Source organism: Nyctereutes procyonoides, unplaced genomic scaffold (genome assembly GCF_905146905.1).
Source record: "Nyctereutes procyonoides isolate TBG_1078 unplaced genomic scaffold, NYPRO_anot_genome, whole genome shotgun sequence".
In the NCBI taxonomy this organism is placed as follows: Eukaryota; Metazoa; Chordata; class Mammalia; order Carnivora; family Canidae; genus Nyctereutes; species Nyctereutes procyonoides.
Window position 1 is genome coordinate 16,744,667 of NW_026575049.1, and position 22,286 is coordinate 16,766,952.

Below are 22,286 nucleotides of genomic sequence, written 5' to 3' on the forward strand. Positions count from 1 at the left end.
CCTGCTAAAAGATGAAATGGTCAACCAGGAAATTAGGGAAGAATTTAAAAGATTCATGGAAACTAATGAGAATGAAGATACAACTGTTCAAAATCTTTGGGATGCAGCAAAAGCAGTCCTGAGGGGGAAATACATCGCAATACAAGCATCCATTCAAAAACTGGAAAGAACTCAAACACAAAAGCTTACCTTACACCTAAAGGAGCTAGAGAAAAAACAGCAAATAGATCCTACACCCAGCAGAAGAAGAGAGTTAATTAAGATTAGAGCAGAACTCAAAGAAATCGAGACCAGAAGAACTGTGGAACAGATCAACAAAACCAGGAGTTGGTTCTTTGAAATAATTAATAAGATAGTTAAACCATTAGCCAGCCTTATTAAAAAGAAGAGAGGGAAGACTCAAATTAATAAAATCATGAATGAGAAAGGAGAGATCACTACCAACACCAAGGAAATACAAACGATTTTAAAAACATATTATGAACAGCTATACGCCAATAAATTAGGCAAACTAGAAAAAATGGATACATTTCTGGAAAGCCACAAACTACCAAAACTCGAACAGGAAGAAATAGGAACCCTGAACAGGCCGTTAACCAGGGAGGAAATTGAAGGAGTCATCAAAAACCTCCCAAGACTCAAAATTCCAGGTGCTGATGGCTTCCCAGGGGAATTGTATCAAACGTTTAAAGAAGAAACCGGAGGAGGGGCAAGATGGCTGAAGAGTAGGGTCCCCAAATCACCTGTCCCCACCAAATTACCTAGATAACCTAAAAATCATCCTGAAAATCTAGGAATTCAGCCGAGATTTACAGAGACAACAGCTGGAATGCTACAGTGAGAAGGGTTCGTGCTTCTATCAAGGTAGGAAGACGGGGGAAAAAAGAAATAAAGAAACAAAAGGCCTCCAAGGGGGGAGGGGCCCTGCGAGGAGCTGGGCTAAGGCCGGGGCGAGTGCTCCCAGGACCGGAAAGCTCACTCCTGGCGAAGCAGGAGCTTCACCAATCTCCTGGGCGAAAAGGCACCCGCAGGGAGTTAGAGCAGGATCCCAGGAGGGCGGGGATGCCCTCAAGCTCCCTGGGACACTAACAGACACCTGCGCGCTCAAGAGAGTGTGCCAAGCTCCCTAAGGGCTGCAGCGCGCACGGCAGGACCCAGAGCATTTCAGAGGGCCTCCGGTGGCGGCTCTGCGCGGAGGGGGCTGCGGGGACCCAGGAGCACCTCGGTAGCGGCTCCCGCAGAGGAAGAGGCTCTCTGTTCAGAGGGGGCTGCGCGGCTCCGGGAGCAGCTCATAGGGGCTCAGGCGGCGGCTCCGGGGAGGGGGCTGCGCCGCCGGGAGAGCGAATCCAACAGCGCAGGCCCCGGAGCACGGGGCGCCAGGGACACAGCCCAGGATCCGGCCTCCCCCGGGACAGGCAGAGGCCAGGAGGGCCCAGCACAGCAAGGACTCTCCTGCCTTGAGTTGGGCAGATCAGCGGCCCAGCCCCGGAGCCTCCAGGCCCCTGCAGAAAGAGAGCTCCGTAGTTACTGCAGTTACTGCGGGGGATGAATCCAGGGCTCCAGAGGTGGCCGCGCCACTGGGGTTATTCCCCAGGGGCCTCACAGGGTAAACAACCCCCACTGAGCCCTGCACCAGGCATGGGGCAGAGCAGCTCCCCCAAGTGCTAACACCCGAAAATCACCACAACAGGCCCCTCCACCAGAAGACCAGCTAGACAGACAAGTTCCAGGGGAAGTCAAGAGACTTGAAGTATACAGAATCAGAAGATATTCCCCCATTTTTTTTTTTTTTGCTTTTTGATTTCTGTTTGCTTACCCCACCCTTTTTTCCTTTTTCTTTCTCTTTTTCTTCTCTTATTTTCTTTTTTTCTTCCTTTTTTCTTCTTTCTTTTTCTTTTTCTTTCCTTCTTTCTCTCTCTTTTTCTCCTTTTCCCACTACAACTCAGGTCTGAACCGATACCAAAAGATTGGGGTTGTCCCCTGCATATTCTCAGACCTTAATGCCTTGAAATTAGAACTAAATCACAATAAGAAGTTTGGAAGGACTTCAAAAACGTGGAGGTTAAGGATCATCCTGCTAAAAGACGAAAGGGTCAACCAGGAAATTAAGGAAGAATTAAAAAGATTCATGGAAACTAATGAGAATGAAGATACAACCATTCAAAACCTTTGGGATGCAGCAAAAGCAGTCCTGAGGGGGAAATACATCGGAATATGAGCACCCATTCAAACACTGGAAAGAACTCAAATACAAAAGCTAACCTTACACATAAAGGAGCTAGAGAAAAAACAGCAGATAGATCCTACACCCAGCAGAAGAAGAGAGTTAATCAAGATTCGAGCAGAACTCAACGCAATCGAGACCAAAAGAACTGTGGACAGATCAACAAAACCACGAGTTGGTTCTTTGAAATAATTAATAAGATAGATAAACCATTAGGCAGCCTTATTAAAAAGAAGAGAGAGAAGACTGGAAATAATAAAATCATGAATGAGAAAGGAGAGATCACTACTAACACCAAAGAAATACAAACGATTTTAAAAACATATTATGAACAGCTATACGCCAATATTATTAGGCAATCTAGAAGAAATGGACGCATTCCTGGAAAGCCACAAAGTACCGAAACTAGAACAGGAAGAAATAGAAAACCTGAACAGGCCAATAACCAGGGAGGAAATTGAAGCAGTCATCAAAAACCTCCCAAGACACAAGACTCCAGGGCCAGATGGTTTCCCAGGGGAATTCTATCAAACGTTTAAAGAAGAAACAATACCTGTTCTACTAAAGCTGTTTGGAAAGACAGAAAGAGATGGAGTATTTCCAAATTCATTCTATGAGGCCAGCATCACCTTAATTCCAAAACCAGAAAAAGACCCCACCAAAAAGGAGAATTACAGACCTATATCATGATGAACATGGATGCAAAAATTCTCAACAAGATACTAGCCAATAGGATCCAACAATATATTAAGAAAATTATTCACCATGACAAAGTAGGATTTATCCCGGGGACACAAAGCTGGTTCAACACTCATAAAACAATCAATGTGATTCATCATATCAGCAAGAGAATAACCAAGAACCATATGATCCTCTCATTAGATGCAGAGAAAGCATTTGACAAAATACAGCATCGATTCCTGTTCCAAACTCTTCAGAGTGTAGGGATAGAGGGAACATTCCTCAACATCTTAAAAGCCATCTAGGAAAGGCCCACAGCAAATATCATTGTCAATGGGGAAGCACTGGGAGCCTTTCCCCTAAGATCAGGAACAAGACAGGGATGTCCACTCTCACCACTGCTATTCAACATACTATTGGAAGTCCTAGCCTCAGCAATCAGACAACAAAAAGACATTAAAGGCATTCAAATTGCCAAAGAAGAAGCCAAACTCTCCCTCTTCACCGATGACATGATACTCTACATAGAAAACCCAAAAGCCTCCACCCCAAGATTGCTAGAACTCATACAGCAATTTGGCAGCATGGCAGGATACAAAATCAATGCCCAGAAATCAATGGCATTTCTATACACTAACAATGAGACTGAAGAAAGAGAAATTAAGGAGTCAATCCCATTTACAATTGCACGCAAAAGCAGAAGATACCTAGGAATAAAGCTAACCAAAGAGGTAAAGGAACTATACCTTAAAAACCATAGAACACTTCTGAAAGAAATTGAGGAAGACACAAAGCGATGGAAAAATATTCCATGCTCATGGATTGGCAGAATTAATATTGTGAAAATGTCAATGTTGCCCAGGGCAATTTACACGTTTAATGCAATACCTATCAAAACACCATGGACTTTCTTCAGAGAGTTCGAACAAACTATTTTAAGATTTGTGTGGAATCAGAAAAGACCCCTAATAGCCAGGGGAATTTTAAAAAAGAAAACCATATCTGGGGGCATCACAATGCCAGATTTCAGGTTGTACTACAAAGCTGTGGTCATCAAGCTGTGTTTTGTACTGGCACAAAAACAGACACATAGATCAATGGAACAGAATAGAGAACCCAGAAGTGGACCCTGAACTTTATGGTCAACTAATATTCGATAAAGGAGGAAAGACGATCCACTGGAAGAAAGACAGTCTCTTCAATAAATGGTGTTGGGAAAATTGGACATCCACATGCAGAAGAATGAAACTAGACCACTGTCTTGCACCATATACAAAGATAAACTCAAAATGTCTGAAAGGTCTAAATGTGAGACAAGAGTACATCAAAATCCTAGAGGAGAACACAGGCAACACACTTTTTGAACTCAGCCACAGTAAATTCTTGTAAGATACATCCACGAAGGCAAAAGAAACAAAAGCAAAAATGAACTATTGGGACTTCATCAAGATGAGACTCTTTTGCACAGCAAAGGATACAGTCAACAAAACTAAAAGACAACCTACAGAATGGGAGAAGATATTTGCAAATGACGTATGAGATAAAGGGCTAGTTTCCAAGATCTATAAAGAACTTCTTAACATCAACTCCAAAAAACAAACAATCCAATTATGAAATGGGCAAAAGACATGAACAGAAATCTCACAGAGGAATCACAATGAGATACCACCTCCCACCAGTGAGAATGGGGGAAATTAACAAGGCAGGAAACCACAAATGTTGGAGAGGATGTGGAGAAAGGGGAACCCTCTTGCACTCTTAGTAGGAATGTGAACTGGTGAAGCCACTCTGGAAAACTGTGTGGAGGTTCCTCAAAGAGTTAAAAATAGATCTACCCTATGACCCAGCAATTGCACTTCTAGGGATTTACCCCAAAGATACAGATGAAATGAAATGCCGGGACACCTGCACACCAATGTTTCTAGCAGCAATGTCCACAATAGCCAAACTGTGGAAGGAGCCTCTGTGTCTATCGAAAGATGAATGGATAAAGAAGATGTGGTTTATGTATACAGTGGAATATTACTCAGCCATTAGAAACGACAAATACCCACCATTTGCTTTGACTTGGATGGAACTGGAGGGTATTATGCTGAGTAAAATAGATCAATCAGAAAAAGACAAACATTATATGTTCTTATTCATTGGGGGAATATAAATAATAGTGAAAGGGAATAGAAGGGAAGGGAGAAGAAATGGGTAGGAAATATCAGAAAGGGAGACAGAACATAAAGACTCCTAACTCTGGTAAATGAAGTACGGGTGGTGGAAGGGGAGGAGGGCGGGGGGTGGGGGTGAATGTGTGTTGGGCACTGAGGGGGCACTTGACGGGATAAGCACTGGGTGTTATTCTGTATGTTGGCAAATTGAAGACCAATAAAAAATAAATTTATTTAAAAAATAACAGTAATAATGACATCTTGCCATTTACAATGATGTGGATGGAACTAGAGGGTATTATGCTAAGCGAAATAAGTCTGTCAGAGAAAGACAATTATCATATGATTTCACTCGTGGAATTTAAGGAACAAATCAAATGAACATAGGGGAGTAGAGGAAAAAATAAAATAAGATAAAAACTTAAAGAGAGGCAAACCATAAGAAACTTTTAACTACAGGGAGCAAAACTGAGGATTTCTGGAGGGAAGATGGGTGCGGGGATGTGCACTAAGGAGGGCACTTGATGTTAATGAGCATCAGGTGCTGTATGCAGCACACGAATACACTAAATTCTACCAGTGAAACTGAAAAAAGTGTTTAATAAGTGATTCATATTGATGATGAACTCCTTAGAGAAGCGTAACTGATAATGAAGTCATCAAACAAGAAGTTGGCCTCAAGGGATGAAATGTTTATACCTAGGAGTTTTCATGACATTTAGCTTAATGAGAGCTTATGTAATATTCAACCACATAGTCAACTCCATTTGCACGCGCTTATCTGCGGACTTACCACATTATTTGGGGGCAGTCAGCATTACTTGCAAGTGTCTAAAAACACTTGCCAAGTGACTGATCATCCGAGTAAAATTTGCCAGAGATTCTTCTCTGTATTCCCCTTGGTGGAGGTAAATTACAGCTTTGCTGTAACTCATTTCTATCTATCAGGTAAGAGGCCCATAGCTAAATACCAGTCACTGTCACATCTGAAGAAAAATCCAATCTTAATGGTAAGTTTTTCTCTTTATAGTCTTCCCTTACTGTCTTACCTCTTTTCTACTTCTTTTGTCTTCCTTCTCTTTTTTACTTTTTCTTCTCTATTTCCCTTCTCTTTGAATACTTATTCACTTTATTTTGCATTTCTCTTCATTATTCTTATTATCTTCCTGTTTTCAGAACTATAACCAGAAGAAACACTGGATTTGTTTAATTCTATTCAAGTCCGTTTTACTATGCGATCAGATAAGTTTAATATTGGCATAGGAGGCTGTAAAAGTGAAGAAATGAAGAGATGGAATAGGGACAAAACACTGATTTATAGGAATAAAAAAATCAGGACCAAGAAAGAGTGTTCATTATCTAAGTAGAGGCAGCACAGGCCAAACCAGGGAAGAACTACCATTGTTACCCAGAATTACTTCCGGAATTAAACTAAAATCTAAGCTTGATTTCTATTTTCAACCATCATAAGTATTTATATATCACCTTGTTTCTCTGTTGCACTCATGGTCAGTTCATTGAGGCAATGATATTTATACAGTCATCAGGCTGAGTAGTACTGTGACATCTTAGCGCTTACATACTGAGAAAAGTAGAAATAATTTTCTCACATGCTTGTTCATTTCTTTACCTCATTACCATAAACCTAAGCCAGACTATAAAGATGATTTATAAGATAGTTTTTTATTCATCAGATTTGTAGAAAATATTTGTCTTTCCTCAAAAATAAAGTAATACAAATAATAAAAAATATAAGTACTAGTTTTTGTTAGAGTTTATCTTACATTAATCATTTCAAAAATGTGCCCTATTAGTAAGTATAATCAATAGCAACTACTAATATTCTGACATAATTATCTTCATAATTTACTATTGGTTCCTGTGCATATTGTTTTCTCAATATTTTTACCAGAGCAGAAGCGTATCAAGAGGTCAAGATGGAAAACCGTACAACTGTGACAGTATTTATCTTAGCAGGATTGATGGAGGACCCAAAACTGAAGATTGTGCTATTTGTCTTCCTGCTCCTCACCTACTTGCTAAGAATCTCAGGCAACTTAGTTATTATTACCCTCACTTTGCTGGACTCACATCTCAAGACCCCTATGTATTTCTTTCTTTGAATTTTTTCTGTCTTAGAAATTTCTTGTACGACAGTCTGCATCCCCAAATTGCTTGTAAGCATGGCAACTGGTGACAAAACCATTCCCTATAACTGTTGTGCAACTCAGTTGCTTTGCCTTCCTTCTTGGAGCATCTGAATGTTACCTCCTGGCTGTCATGTCCTACGATCGTTATGTCACCATCTGCAAGCCCCTGCATTACACAACCATTATGAGCAGCAAAATCTGTATCCAGCTAGTCCTTAGGTCTTGGATCACTGGTTTCCTCATCATCTTTCCAGGACTCATTTTAGGCTTAAGCCTGGACTTCTGTGATTCCAATGTCATTGATCATTTCTACTGTGACACTGCTCCCCTCCTGCAGATCTCCTGCACAGACAGACACGTGTTGGAAATGATGAGTTTCATCTTAGCTTTGGTGACTCTGCTGGTCACTTTGGCATTAGTAATTCTATCATACACATATATTACCCTGACAATTTTAAAATTTCCTTCTGCCAACCAGAGAAAAAAGCTTTCTCCACCTGTTCTTCTCACATGATTGTCATCTCCCTCTCATATGGCAGCTGCATCTTTATGTACCTTAAACCCTCAGTCAAAAAGAGGATATGCTTGATGAAGAGAGTGGAAGTTCTCAATACTTCTGTTGCTCCACTTTTGAATCCCTTTATTTATACTCTAAGGAAACAGCAGGCGAAGCAAACATTTTATTTTTCTGTTCCATTGTAAGCATTCTCAATTTTTAAAAACATTTTTAAAAAATATTTTTCTTATTTATCATGAGAGACACAGAGAGAGGGGCAGAGACACAGGAAGAGAGAGAAGCAGGCTCCCCTTTGGGAGTCTGATTCGGGACTAGATCCCAGGACCCCAGGATCATGCCCTGAGCTGAAAGTAGACGCCCAACCACTGAGACACCCAGGCATCCCAACATTCTCAAATTTGACTCATTCCTTCTCTGCTTATTCCGTTTAAATGTAGCCAAATACTTGAAAGATTATTGTAGTCAACTTTATATATTAGTTCATGGATACTTAATTATTTTTATATCTATGCAGTATATTTTGTTCTTATATTTGATTTTCTGCAAAATCTTGATAAGTTCAAAACAATTATATATCTTCCTTGGGATTTTACCTTTCCTTGGCTTTTATGTCCTGATACACATTCTGTATTGTTTTAAATAAATATATTTAAAAGTGGGAAGTTGAGATTAAAATATCAATATCATCCTTTGTCTTGAGAATTGAAAAAAACCCCACTATGCTAGTGTAATAAAATATTATATGATATATTATTTTTATTTTACATTTTATGCCATATAAGTAAATAAGTAAATAAATACTGACTCATGTATGTGTCCTAAATCAAGTAACTTTGATTAAGAATAAAATGCATCCTGGAGATAGATATCACATTTGATGCTTTATCAGCTATTCCTTATTCATCTTGGAACTAACTGTGTTCCTTAATTTCTACATCTATAACATAGCAACAACAAGTTTTTTTTTTGAGATATTTTAAGGCTATTTTGAAAGTATAAAATCAGTGTTCTCCCGATTAAAAAACAAAATAAAATGAAAACTTGTAGAATAAATTATTCTGATTTTATCTTGTAAAAAAATGCACTTTGGAGAGGTACGATAAGTTACTCTCATCACATAGCTAGTCAGAGAAACAGAATTCAAATTCATTTCTGCTTGATTCCAGAGGCTATGTCTATCCAGTACCAGCAATGCCCAATCAGTTTGTAGCAAAGACTCGTCTACATGTATTCTGAAATGATGACGGATTCAGTTTTGGGGTTGAGTGTAGAGATGCAATTAGAGATTCTCATGCTGATTCCATTGCCTGCTAATGTAATTTATTGTAGTGCTTTGTCATTTTATATATGTGATATGCTACTTAAAAATCTGGAAAACTTCATAATGTAGCAGTTATGTACTTAGAGGATGCTTCCTACAGTTTTACCATATGGTCTGGTATAGAGTCAAATTGTTTTGAAGTAGATAATTGCTTTTGTATATCCTAATTTCCCTCTCTCTCACTGTCTCTTCTGACTTTTTCTCTCTTTCTCCCTCTCTCTCACATACACACATACACACCTTTCTCTATTTCAATAAATTTTCCTTTTTTCTTCCATTTCTTCTCTTTTCTTTTTTTCTTTCTTTTTCATTACCTTCTTTTGGTAGAATGACTTCTGTAAGTCATATGCGGATCTATAAACCATTGTTAGCTAATCAAGGCTTTGGACTCCATGATTAGTTCAAGACTACACTTCTACTCTGGGCTTTACAAATGATCATATTCTCTCTAAAAATAACTCAATTAGTGTTGGGCATGAAACTAAAGTCAGTTCAGTAAAACTCGATGTGATAAACATTTTGTAAATGTTAGAATATTCTTTTCTGTTATAATTACAGCTATAAAAATAAACCCAGAACTTTCAGGAGTTCATTAAATAGAGCATGTTTACCTCACTATTAAACTAGGGTAAAGAAAAGCAGAGACAAGAAATAAACTGAAAGAATATGAATGCCAATAACTTAATTTGATTCTCCGTAACCAATAATAATGAAAGCTCATCCCTTGGAATTTCAGGTGGGACTCATAACTAAGGTGAATCTATCTAATTGTCCTATCTACTAAATGTTCTCTTTACCCCTTGGCCCTTGGAGGGTAGGGGTGTACCTCTTGGCCCTTGGTGGCTTTGTCCTCAGGTAGAAAGCAAGAGAAAATGAAAACTAAGAAAACTTTGACTCCCTATTTTTTTTGTCTACTACATTTTACTTAATGTTTATGCAAATACCATCAGGCCAGATAGTGCTAGAAATCTATTTCAGAAAGGGACAATATTTAAGGTGCTAATTTTAGAGCACTTTTAGGTATACAACAAAATTGAAAGGAAGGTACAGAGATTTCCTATATACCCATGGACCTCATACACACACAGCCTTCCCTATTTACAAACTCCTTCAGCAGAGAGGTATGTTTGTTACAACTGATGAACGTATATTGATACATCATAATTACCCAAAATCCATATTTTGCATTATGGTTCACTCTCAGTGAGTGTTCATTCTATAGATTTGGAAAAAATGTATAAAGATTGATAGACATAAAAAGATATAGCTAGGTAGATGATATAGGTTGTTGATAATAATACAGATATTGATGATATATAGACATAAATCCTCTGTGGCGTGCCTACTCATCACTCCCTATCGCTCAGCCACTGAAAACCATTGATTTTACTGTCTTCATTGTTTTTCCTTTTCCAGAATGCCATGTAGTTGGAATCATAAAATTTCAGATTGTTTTTTTCACTTAGTGATGTGCACTTAAGTTTCCTCTGTGTATTTTCATGACTTGATAGCTCATTTATTTTTAGCACTGAATAATATTCTATTTTCTAGAAGTAGCATAGATTATCCATTTACCTACTAACAGGTATCTTAGCTGCTTCTAAGTTAGGGCAATTATGAATAAAGCTGCTATAAAGATCCGTGTGCAGGTTTTTGTGTGGACATGTTTTCATCTCATTTGGGTAAATATCAAAATGAGTGATTGCTGGATCCTATGGTAAGAATGTGTTTAATTTTTCAAGAAACCGCCAAACTGTCTTCCAAAGTTGCTAGACCATCTCACATTCTACCAGCAACAGATGAGAGTTCATTTTTCTCCACATCCTCATCAGCGTTGGGTGTTGTCAAGTTCCAGGATTGTGTGTAGTGGTGGTATCTCCTTATTGTTTCAATTTACATTTTCCTGATTACACATGATGTGGATCATCTTTTTGTGTGCTTATTTGCCATCTCTCTAGTATCTTGGGTGAGGTGTCTGTCAAGATCTTTGTCCCATTTTTTAATATTGTTGTTCTTTTTCAGATTGTTGAATTCTAAGTTTTTGTGTATTTGAGTTGACAAACCTTTTTATTTATTTATTTTTTAATTTTTTAATTTTTATTTATTTATGATAGTCACAGAGAGAGAGAGAGAGAGAGAGAGGCAGAGAAGCAGGCTCCACGCACCGGGAGCCCGACGTGGGATTTGATCCCCGGTCTCCAGGATCGCACCCTGGGCCAAAGGCAGGCGCTAAACCGCTGCGCCACCCAGGGATCCCCGACAAACCTTTTTAGATGTGTTTTCTCAAATCTTGTCTCCCTGTATGTGCCTTGTCTTCTCATTTTCTTGACACTATCTTTTGCAGAGCAGAGGTTTTTAATTTTAATGAAGTTCAGCTTATCCATATTTCTTTCATGGATTATGGTGTTGTATCTAAAATATCATTACTAAACCCAAAGTCATCTAGATTTTCTCTGTTACTTTTGGAGTTTTAAAGTTTTGCCATGTACATATAGGTCCACTCTCAATTTTGAGTTCATGTATGTGATGAATGTAAAGCCAGTGTCTAACATAGCATGAGGAAGAATTGAAACGTGTTAGCTGTTGTCGCCTTTGAGCTCAGGTTTACTGGTGTCCTATAAAAGCTTGGACATTTTGCCACAGAGCTAAACATTGATAACCAGATTTGGAGTTGGAGAAGATGAAAAAAAATCCAGGTGAAAATGAACAATTACCGACAAAATAAACCCACCCATCTCCTACCAACAAGGTAAACCAGCAGATAAACACAACCTGTGTGAGCTACCAAATGGCTTCTGCTTTATTCTATTCTCCAAATATCCCAAATAATCTCTCTGGTGGTTCACCATAACAGGAAACAAACCGGGAAGGGACATCCTAGACAAATAGTTCAGCCTAGCCAATTGAAACATTACAACGCCTCCAGGGATATATTGCCAGAGTGCCTAAGGAAAATTTTGAAGTTCATTATCTTGATTTTGGTAATGGCTTCACAGGTATATACAGGTATCAAATCTCAAGTTCTAAACTTTATTGGATACACTTTATTTTGCATAAATTGTTAACTCCATAAAATTGTAAAAATAACTAAACAAACAAGGGAAAATAGAACAGCAACAAAACTTGCAACTCAGCCTGAACTTAACTCAGATTCTAATTTAATAAATAATAAAAAATAAATTTATTATAAAAAAACAAAAAAAAGAATTAAGAGACTCAGTTATTATTCCCTCTTATTATTCTCCTGGATGTCTGAGGGTTCCTCCATTCTGACTAACTTTTTTCCTCCTATTTTCTGCAGATTTTCAACTACTTTAACATAATGTTCCTGGAGTTTTGATTGGTTGGTTGGTTGGTTAATTTACTTTTGTGTTTTAATACAATCAGTGATTAACAGAATTTTGTCTGTTTGAAAAGCAGTCACCTCTGTCAATAGTGTTCAGCTACCTATCATTATGTGATCTGTCTTCTGAAATTGAGCAGCCACCATAATGTGACATAATGTTTTGGATAACTACAATTGGCATACACTGATGATGTAGAAAACAAATAATCCAGTGAACTAATGAGTCAGTCACCTGTCAATCTAAATAACTAACACAATATCTAACTTACTCACCTGTTAACATCAGCCATGTGTCAGGTACTTAGGTGTTTTTTCTGACGAAATTATGGCAGGTGTATATGAACTAACAAGTTCTACATTTTCAATCGTCTTTCCCCATGGCTTCCCAGGGCACTGTTTTAGTATTTCTGCTACTTAATAGAATCTGCATCTAATGAAGGGTGAGTAAAGAATTCAAGAGTACAAATTTAACTATATGCTTTAATAAAAGTTTGTTAATATCTTTAGGATTCAATTTCCTTCATCTGTACATTGAAAGGATTAAAGTAGAAACATTTATAGCTTCTTTAATTCATTTTTTGGCTTCTTTAAATCTAAAAATTTAAAAATCATAGTATGAGTTTGGCCCATGCTTTCTGAGAAATTAATATGAACAAGCAATGTTCAGAAAATATCAGCTTTGATGGACATTCTGCCTGAGGACATCGGATTACAAAAATGTAAAGTTTAGTATGAAATTGAGAAAGAATATGATTTAAGCTTACAAGATTATTAACACCATAGATACTGTTAATATAGTTTTGTTTCATATGCTTGTTAAAGAGAACCAGAACAATGATTAGGCACATCACTAAATTCTAATAATTTGCCATAATGATATGTCGCTAATTAACCTAAATTTGAATCATCCCTTTACCTCTTTTCTGGATTTACTCAGAGTTTAATGTGTGTATAAATCATTATTAACGAATTTCCTGTCAGTCTGAAAACAAACATGTATTGATTTTCCCTTCGTCAGAACTTTCTTTATTTCAAATATTTAGTAGACTAAGTTCTCAGTAAGTGAAACACTAAATTTAAATCTGAATAATATAATTTGAAAATAACCAACTTTCTATTAATTCACTAATATATTATTTCAGCTATTATTAACAAACCAAAGTAGATTTTTTTCTGGGTGTATATTTGACTATTCAGTTATCAACTGCAGCATTTGAACACCATATGGCAGTGAGAAAGATAAGCAAAACTCAGTAGCAAAAAGTAAACTATTGGAAGTCATATTCCCAATCTGCCTTTCTCCCAAATCCTTTCCTTAAAAGTGAGGTACAGATAAGGAAAAGTAGCATGAAAATGTTTGAGGATACACACAGATATACACACAGGCCTCTAAAATTTTAAGAAATAAAGTGATGGCAAAATAGGCTTCATTAAATAAGTAGTTTTACTGTTTTTGTGTCCCGTTAGGAATATTGATGATAGATAATAGCAAACACTTCAATGTAATAATAATGTACATCTGAAATTTTCCAAACATTTATTTGTTATTTTTTATTATTATGAACCCCACTTTCATTTTCCTGAAAACATCGTTATCTTGCTGACCATGTCTTTGAAGGCTATTTTCACTTGCTTTTTCCTTAGGGTATAGATGAAAGTGTTCAACAGAGGGGCAACTGAGGTATTTAAAACAGCCACTCTCTTATTAAAAGTTTCTGCATCCTTAACAGAAGGATTTATGTACATAAAGATACAACTTCCATAAGAAAGTGAGACCACAATCATGTGACAGGAGCATGTAGAAAAGGCTTTTTTTCTTTGTTGAACAGAAAGAATTCTCAGAATTGTCCTGATTATGTACGTGTAGGAAAGAATCGCTAGCACCAAGGTGAAGATAAGGGTAACTGCTGCAAAGATAAACTCCATCACTTCTATGAACTGTGTGTCTGAACAGGACAGATGCAGCAGTATGGTATAGGCACAGCAACAATGATTGATGACATTGGAGGCACAGAAAGGCAGTTGGAGAGTCATTGTATGTGGCACAATGACAACCAAAAAAACAGAGAACCAGGAACACAGAACAAGCTGAATGCAGTTTCCTGCTCATTACAGTTGTATAATGCAAGGGTTTACAAATGGCAACAAAGCAATCATAGGACATGGCAGCTAAAAGATAAAATTCAGTTGCCCCCAGAAGGATGGCAAAAAAATTCTGAGTGAAACAACCAGCGAAGGAGATAGTCTTGTCTCCAGTTGCAATATTGACTAGCATTTTGGGAACAAAGACAGTAGTAAAAGATATTTCCAAAACAGAAAAATTCTGGAGAAAGAAATACATAGGAGTCTGAAGGCGATAATCCAAAAGGGTCAGAATGATGATGGTCAAGTTTCCCATGATGCTTAAGACATAAGTTAGCTGCAGTAAAAGGAAAAGCACAGCTTGAAGCTCAGTGCCATTCGTCAGTCCAAGAAGAATGAATTCTATCACTGATGTCTGGTTTCCCATCATTAACTTCAGACAAATAAGACAGAAAATAATAATAACATGAAGTGATCAACATATTTTCTTATTTTTCTAAATTCAATTAGCCAACATATAGTACATACTCCGTTTCTGATGTAGTATTCAATAATTCATCAGTTGTGTATGACACCCAGTGCTCATCCCATCATGTGTCCTCCTTAATGCCCATCACTCAGTTACCCTATTCCCCCCACCCTTCTTCCCTCCGGCAATGCTGTTTGTTTCCTATAGTTAAGAGTCTCATGGTTTTCCTCCCTCTTTGATGACTTCCCATTCAGTTTCCCTCCCTTACTCTATGGTCCTCTGTGATATTTCTTATATTCCACATATAAGAGATATCATATGGTGTCTTTCTCTGATTGACTTATTTTGTTCAGCATAATACCCTCTAGTTCCATCTGCATTTTATTATTTTACTTTATAATTATCAAAGGTCTTGCTTCTCAAGAACATTTTCACTTGGGCAGCTCCAGTGGTGCAGTGGTTTAGTGCCGCCTTGGAGCCTAGGGTGTGATCCTGGAGGCCCTGGATCTAGTCCCACGACAGGCTCTCGGCATGGTGCCTGCTTCTCCCTCTGCCTGTGTCTCTGCCTCTCTCTCTCTCTCTCTCTGTGTGTGTGTGTGTCTCTATCAATAAATAAATAAATAATCTTTAAAAAGAGAACATTTTCAATTATTCTCACCATTTTTTTCATTCATTTATGTTTTCCTTCTTAATCTTTGTATTTTGATTTTTCTTTTAGTTATTGGATGTTGTTTTGGGTGCAATTATAAATGGGATTGACTCCTTAATTTCTCTTTCTTCAGTCTCATTTTTAGTATATAGAAATGCCCCTGATTTCTGCGCATTGATTTTGTATGCTGGCACACTACCAAATTGCTCTATGACTTCCAGCAATCTTGGGGTGGAGTCTTTTTGGTTTTCTATATACAGTATCATGTCATCTGTGAAGAGGGAGAGTTTGACTTCTTCTTTGCCATTTTGAATGCAATTTGTTTCTTTTTGTTGCCTGATTGCTGAGGCTTGGACTTCTAGTACTATGTTGAAAAGCAGTGGTGAGAGTGGACATCCCTGTCTTGTTCCTCGTCTTAGGGGAAAGGCTTCCCAGTGCTTCCCCATTGAGAATGATATTTGCTGTGGGCTTTTCGTAGATGGCTTTTAAGATGTTGAGGAATGTTCCCTCTATCCCTACTCTGAAGAGTTTTGATCAGGAATGGATGCTGTATTTTGTCAAATGCTTTCTCAGCACCTAATGAGAGGATCATATGGTTCTTGGTTTTTCTCTTACTGATATGATGAATCACATTGATTGTTTTACGAGTGTTGAACCAGCCTTGTGTCCCGGGAATACATCCTACTTGGCCATGGTGAATAATTTTCTTAATGTGTTGTTGGATCCTATTGGCTAGTATCTTGTTGAAAATTTTTGCATCCATGTTCATGAGGGATATAGGTCTATAATTCTCCTTTTTGGTGGGGTCTTTGTCTGGTTTTGGAATTAAGGTGATGCTGGCCTCATAGAACAAATTTGGAAGTATTCAATCTCTTTCTATCTTTCCAAACAGCTTTACTAGGATAGGTATGGTTTCTTCCTTAAACATTTGATAGAATTCCCCTGGGAAGCCATCTGGCCCTGGAGTCTTGTGTCTTGGGAGGTTTTTGATGACTGCTTCAATTTCCTCCCTGGTTATTGGCCTGTTCAGGTTTTCTATTTCTTCCTGTTCTAGTTTCGGTACTTTGTGGCTTTCCAGGAATGCGTCCATTTCTTCTAGATTGCCTAATAATATTGGCGTATAACTGTTCATAATATGTTTTTAAAATAGTTTATATTTCCTTGGTGTTGGTAGTGATCTCTCCTTTCTCATTCATGATTTTATTAATTTGAGTCTTCTCTCTCTTCTTGTTAATAAGGCTGGCTAATGTTTTATGTATCTTATTAATTCTTTCAAAGAACCAACTCCTGGTTTTGTTCATCTGTTCCACAGTTCTTCTGGTCTCGATTTCTTTGAGTTCTGCTCTAATGTTTATTAACTCTCTTCTTCTGCTGGGTGTAGGATCTATTTGCTGTTTTTTCTCTAGCTCCTTTATGTGTAAGGTTAGCTTTTGTATTTGAGTTCTTTCCAGTTTTTGGCTGGATGCTTGTATTGCGATGTATTTCCCCCTCAGGACTGCTTTTGCTGCATCCCAAAGATTTTGAACAGTTATATCTTCATTCTCATTAGTTTCCATGAATCTTTTTAATCATTCCTTATTTTCCTGGTTGACCAGTTCATCTTTAAGCAAGATGGTCCTTAACCTCCACATGTTTCAAGTCCTTCCAAACTTCCTGTAGTGAAGCCCTACGTAGGGCTCTCTGTTCCAAAGGGAATCTGCTTCTCTCTCTCTCTCTCTCTCTCTCTCTCTCAAGTAAATAAGTAAAATCTTTAAAAAAAGAATTAGACAAATACCTTAGGCAGACTAACCTACTTTGCTTTGGCACTAAATGGTTGATATATTTTAATGGTAATATTTAAAGTGTGACTGGCCTTGGGGAAATGATCCCAGGGACATTAGAAGGAACTACTGTTAATTAAACAATCCTTTTATCTCATAGGGGAGAATACAGAATTTTCATGGAACTGTTTATATTTTCTTTACATTACAATGACTGCAATTCAATATGTATTTCTCAATAATAGAAAATTTGTGGTGGGTCTATTGGGCACACTGGTCTCTCTCCCTCTCTGAATTTGTCTTATTTTATTGTTCTTTCGCTTCCCCTATGTTCATTTTTTTTTGTTTCTTAAATTCCACATATGAGTGAAATCATATGATATTTGTCTTTTATTTGATCTATCTTAATTCATACCTGTACCAAATAAGTAACTATGCATCACATAAAAGAGATAGCTATAAGTTGGTTAAGATAATTGGTGGAAAATGGTGCATTGCTAAATTCATGCATCAGGCTTTTGTTTTTTTTTTTAATGTTATTTATTTAGTTAGTTTTAAATTTAATATTATTTAAATTCAATTTGCCAAATATAGTATAACACCCAGTGCTCATCTCATCACATGTCCTCCTTAATGCCCACCACTCAGTCACCTATCTCCCCTTCTGCAACCCTTTGTTTCCCAGAGTTAGGAGTCTCTCATGGTTTGTCTTCCTCTCTAATTTTTCCCACTTAGTTTCCCCCCTTCTTTTATCATCCCTTTCACTATTTCTTATATTCCACATATGAGTGAAACCATATATGATAGTTGTCTTTCTTTAATTGACTTACTTCACTCAGCATAATACCCTCCAGTTCCATCCACATCAATGTAAATGGTAGGTATTCATTCTTTCTGATGGGTGAATAATATTCCATTGTATAAATAGACCACATCTTATTATATGTTAATGATTTATTTATTTCTTTGAGAGACAGAGAGGGAGAGAAAAAGGGAGGGGCACCATGCTGAGCATGACCCTAAGATCATGACCTGAGCCAAAGTCAAGAATTGGATGCTTAGGGGATCCCTGGGTGGCGCAGCGGTTTGGTGCCTGCCTTTGGCCCAGGGCGTGATCCTGGAGACCTGGGATCAAATCCCACTTCGGGCTCCCAGTGCATGGAGCCTGTTTCTCCCTCTGCCTATGTCTCTGCCTCTCTCTATCTCTGTGACTATCATAAATAAATAAAAATTTAAAAAAAAAAGAATTGGATGCTTAACCCACTTAGCCGCCCAGGAGCCCCTCTTTAAAAATAAATAAATAAATAAATAAATAAATAAATAAATATATATATATATATATATATATATATATATATATATATATCATAAGATCTCAATTAGAAAACTGAAAATCAGTTTGTCCAAACATATGGTGAATTTCAATGGAATTATTTCTAAATTATCTGTTCCTAAATGAGTAACACTGTCTCAACACAAACAAAATTCAGGTAAAATACACTATGTAAGCTCATTGTATGTGTCCAAATGCCATTTTACAATAGTTTAACTTCTTACCAATTTCTAAAGTCACATTGTACAATGCATTCCCTGAGTATATATTACTGCCATCTTGTGGATAGTTCATCATACTATTTTGACCAAAATTTTTCCAGTAACGTGCCTGAAAACAAATCAATGATTTTTTCCTATATATTTTTTTTGTTCACCTATGAAGAAGCAGGCACTATGCTAAGTAGAAGTTTGAAAGTTAGACACAGATTCCCATTTCAAAAAGATTACATAGTAATTCTCATTTGATGAAATTAATTTTGAAAGTGTGAAGAATGAAGATATGTGAGCAAGAAAGAGTGTCTAGTACCTCTTGAATAAAGTTAAAATATGACCTTACTTTTGTCTAGGATTTGATACATAGATTTCAATTTCAGGGAGGCATGGGTGGCTCAGCAGTTGACCATCTGCCTTCATCCCAGGGCTTGATCCTGGAGTCCCGGGATCAAGTCCCATGTCGGGCTCCCTATAAGGAGCCTGCTTCTCCCTCTGCCTGTGTCTCTGCCTCTCTCTGTGTGTGTTGCTCATGAATAAATAAATAAATAAAACCATTTATTTATTTATTTAAAGATTTATTTATTTTTTTATGATAGACATAGAGAGAGAGAGGCAGAGACACAGGAGGAGGGAGAAGCAGGCTCCATGCTGGGAGCCCGACGCAGGACTCGATCCCAGAACTCCAGGATCATGCCCTGGGCCAAAGGCAGGCGCTAAACCACTGAGCCACCCAGGGATCCCTAAATAAAACCTTTTAAAAAAGATTTCAATTTCAGATTTTAATGTATGACTTAATTCAGAGAATATCAAGCTCTTAGAGGATGACAAACACAAATTAAACTCATCTGAAAGTGCTGTGTAAATGTGAAAATTATGTAAACACCAAAGGTGTGTAAAATATTATTCATGTGCTTTAAAGTGAGGGATATAGCTTTTACTTTTTTTAAAATTTGAGTATAGTTGACATACATGCCTTATTTTTTTAAGTAAACTCCCAACCTGGGATTTGAACTCATGAATTTGAGATCATGAGTAGCAAGAGTAGAATTCCAAGAGTCATTTCTAAGGATTTGCATGATTAGATTGAGCTAACTCAGATTACTCAGACTAATCTCTCCATCTTAAGGTCTCTAGCATTTTAATACCTACAAGATGACTTTTTTCCATATAAGGTAACATATTCACAGATTTTGAGTATTAGAGTATGGACATCTTTGGGGAGCCATTATTCTTCTTGACTATTGATTTGTCAAAAAGTAATCCGGAATTCATAGAATTTCTAATTAAAGTGCAATTGAGAATTATTTTTAATAACATCAAAAAATAATGAATTAACTATTCATCCCTAGAATTAAAAAGAAAACTAGCAAATTAAACCAAATGAAAATGGAAGGAAATAACCTACAAAGAATACATCAGAGATTAATGAAATGCACAGAGGAGCGTATTAGTAGAGCCAACAGTGATTCTTTGAAAAGAATTAAAATTTGGCAGTACTCTGTCAAGATATACTCAGAAAATTAACTGAATAATATTCTAAAAAGCATGATGATTAATACATTACAAAAATAAATAATAAATAAGTGGTATCTCCCCTCAGGTAATCCAGTAAAAGAAGAATAAACATCAAATAAACATAACAAACATTGTATGTTCTCATTCATTTGGGGAATATAAATAATAGCGAAAGGGAATATAAGTGAAGGGAGAAGAAATGTGTGGGAAACATCAGAAAGGGAGACAGAACATAAGACTCCTAACTCTGGGAAATGAACTAGGGGTGATGGAAAGGGAGGAGGGCTGGGGGTGGGGGTGAATGGGTGACAGGCACTGAAGGGGGCACTTGACGGGATGAGCACTGGGTGTTATTCTGTATGTTGGTAAATTGAACACCAATAAAAAATAAATTTATTATTTAAAAAAACATAACAATGTAGATGAATAGAATTTTAAAAACCTGAGGAAAAAATATAATTTTCTGAGGCTGATTCCAGAAGAAATAGATAACTGGATAAGACAAACAATTTTTAAAGAATGAATAAGGTGGTCCAGTCAGTTAACCATCCGCCTTTGGCTTGAGTCATGACCCCAGGGTCCTGGAATCAAGCCCGGTGCTGGGCTCCCTGCTTGGCAGGGAGGTGTTTCTCCCTCTGCTTCTTCCCCTTCCTTTTTATTTATTTATTTATGATAGTCACACAGAGAGAGAGAGAGACAGAGACAGAGACACAGGCAGAGGGAGAAGCAGGCTCCATGCACTGGGAGCCTGACGTGGGACTTGATACGGGGTCTCCAGGATCGCGTCCTGGGCCAAAGGCAGGCGCCAAACTGCTGCGCCACCCAGGGATCCCTGCCCCCTCCTTCCTGTGCTCTCTCTCTCTCTCTGTCTCTCTCTCTCATAAATAAATAAATAAACAAATAAATATATAAAGTCTTTAAGAAAAAAAATAATGAATCAGTAGTCTAAAGATTTCCCCTTCAAATTATAGAGCCAGATGTCTTCACCAGAAAATTCTACCAATTGAAAACAAATACATACACACAATCAAGTCTTTCACAAACTGTTTTTGTGTGTAAATAATAGAAGAGATGCTAATATTCCAAAATTATTGTATAATTCAATCACTATTGACACCTAATTGCAATAAATTCTCTAGTAGAAAGGGATATTACCAATTTTATTATTGAATATCAGTGCAAAAACCTCAAATTAGTTATTTGGAGAAATAATTCAGTAATGCATGAAAATGGTTACATATAATGATCAAATTTGACATTAGAAAACCAATCAGTGTAATTTACCATTTGAAGAGATAAAAACATAGAAAATCATGTGATCTTTTCATTAGGTGAATACAAAGAGTTTGTACTTCACAGTCATTCTTTATAAAAACTCTCAGCAATCTATTGATTATAATTCTTTATTACCATGTCGCAAATTAACTCACAACTTACAACAATAATAAACATTGATTACTTCACAATTCCCATGTTTTTTGAATTTCAGTTTATCTGAGAAGTTTTGGTTCAGAGGCATTCATTAGGTTGCACTCAGACATGCCCTCACTTGTATGTGGGATCTGAGGAAACCAAGCTCATGGAAACAGAGTAGCCTAGTGGTTGCCAGGGGCAGAGGCAGGGCTGGGTGGGGAGGGAAGGTACCGCAATTGTATCTTGAGACCAGTGGGGTCCCATCTTCTCATTAAACTTCTTAAAGGCATCAATCTTCCTCTCGTAGGTGTCCCTCTAACTGGTACACTTAATTGTGAAAATGGAGTATTATTTTAGACATCCAGTGGGAATCATGCTATTCAGAAACCATCAGAGCTGGCTTCAAACATGCTATTCTGAGGATGACTTCATCTTGAATTAAAAATATTCAG

At 37.4% G+C, this 22,286-nt stretch overlaps 2 pseudogenes; one reads left to right on the forward strand and one right to left on the reverse strand.

Moving 5' to 3' along the window:
- Positions 1-7,001: 7,001 nt before the first annotated feature.
- On the forward strand, positions 7,002-11,105 carry LOC129512125 (olfactory receptor 6C76-like; annotated as a pseudogene).
- A 2,865-nt stretch (positions 11,106-13,970) lies between these two features.
- Positions 13,971-14,907, reverse strand: LOC129512127 (olfactory receptor 2AP1-like; annotated as a pseudogene).
- Positions 14,908-22,286: the final 7,379 nt, after the last annotated feature.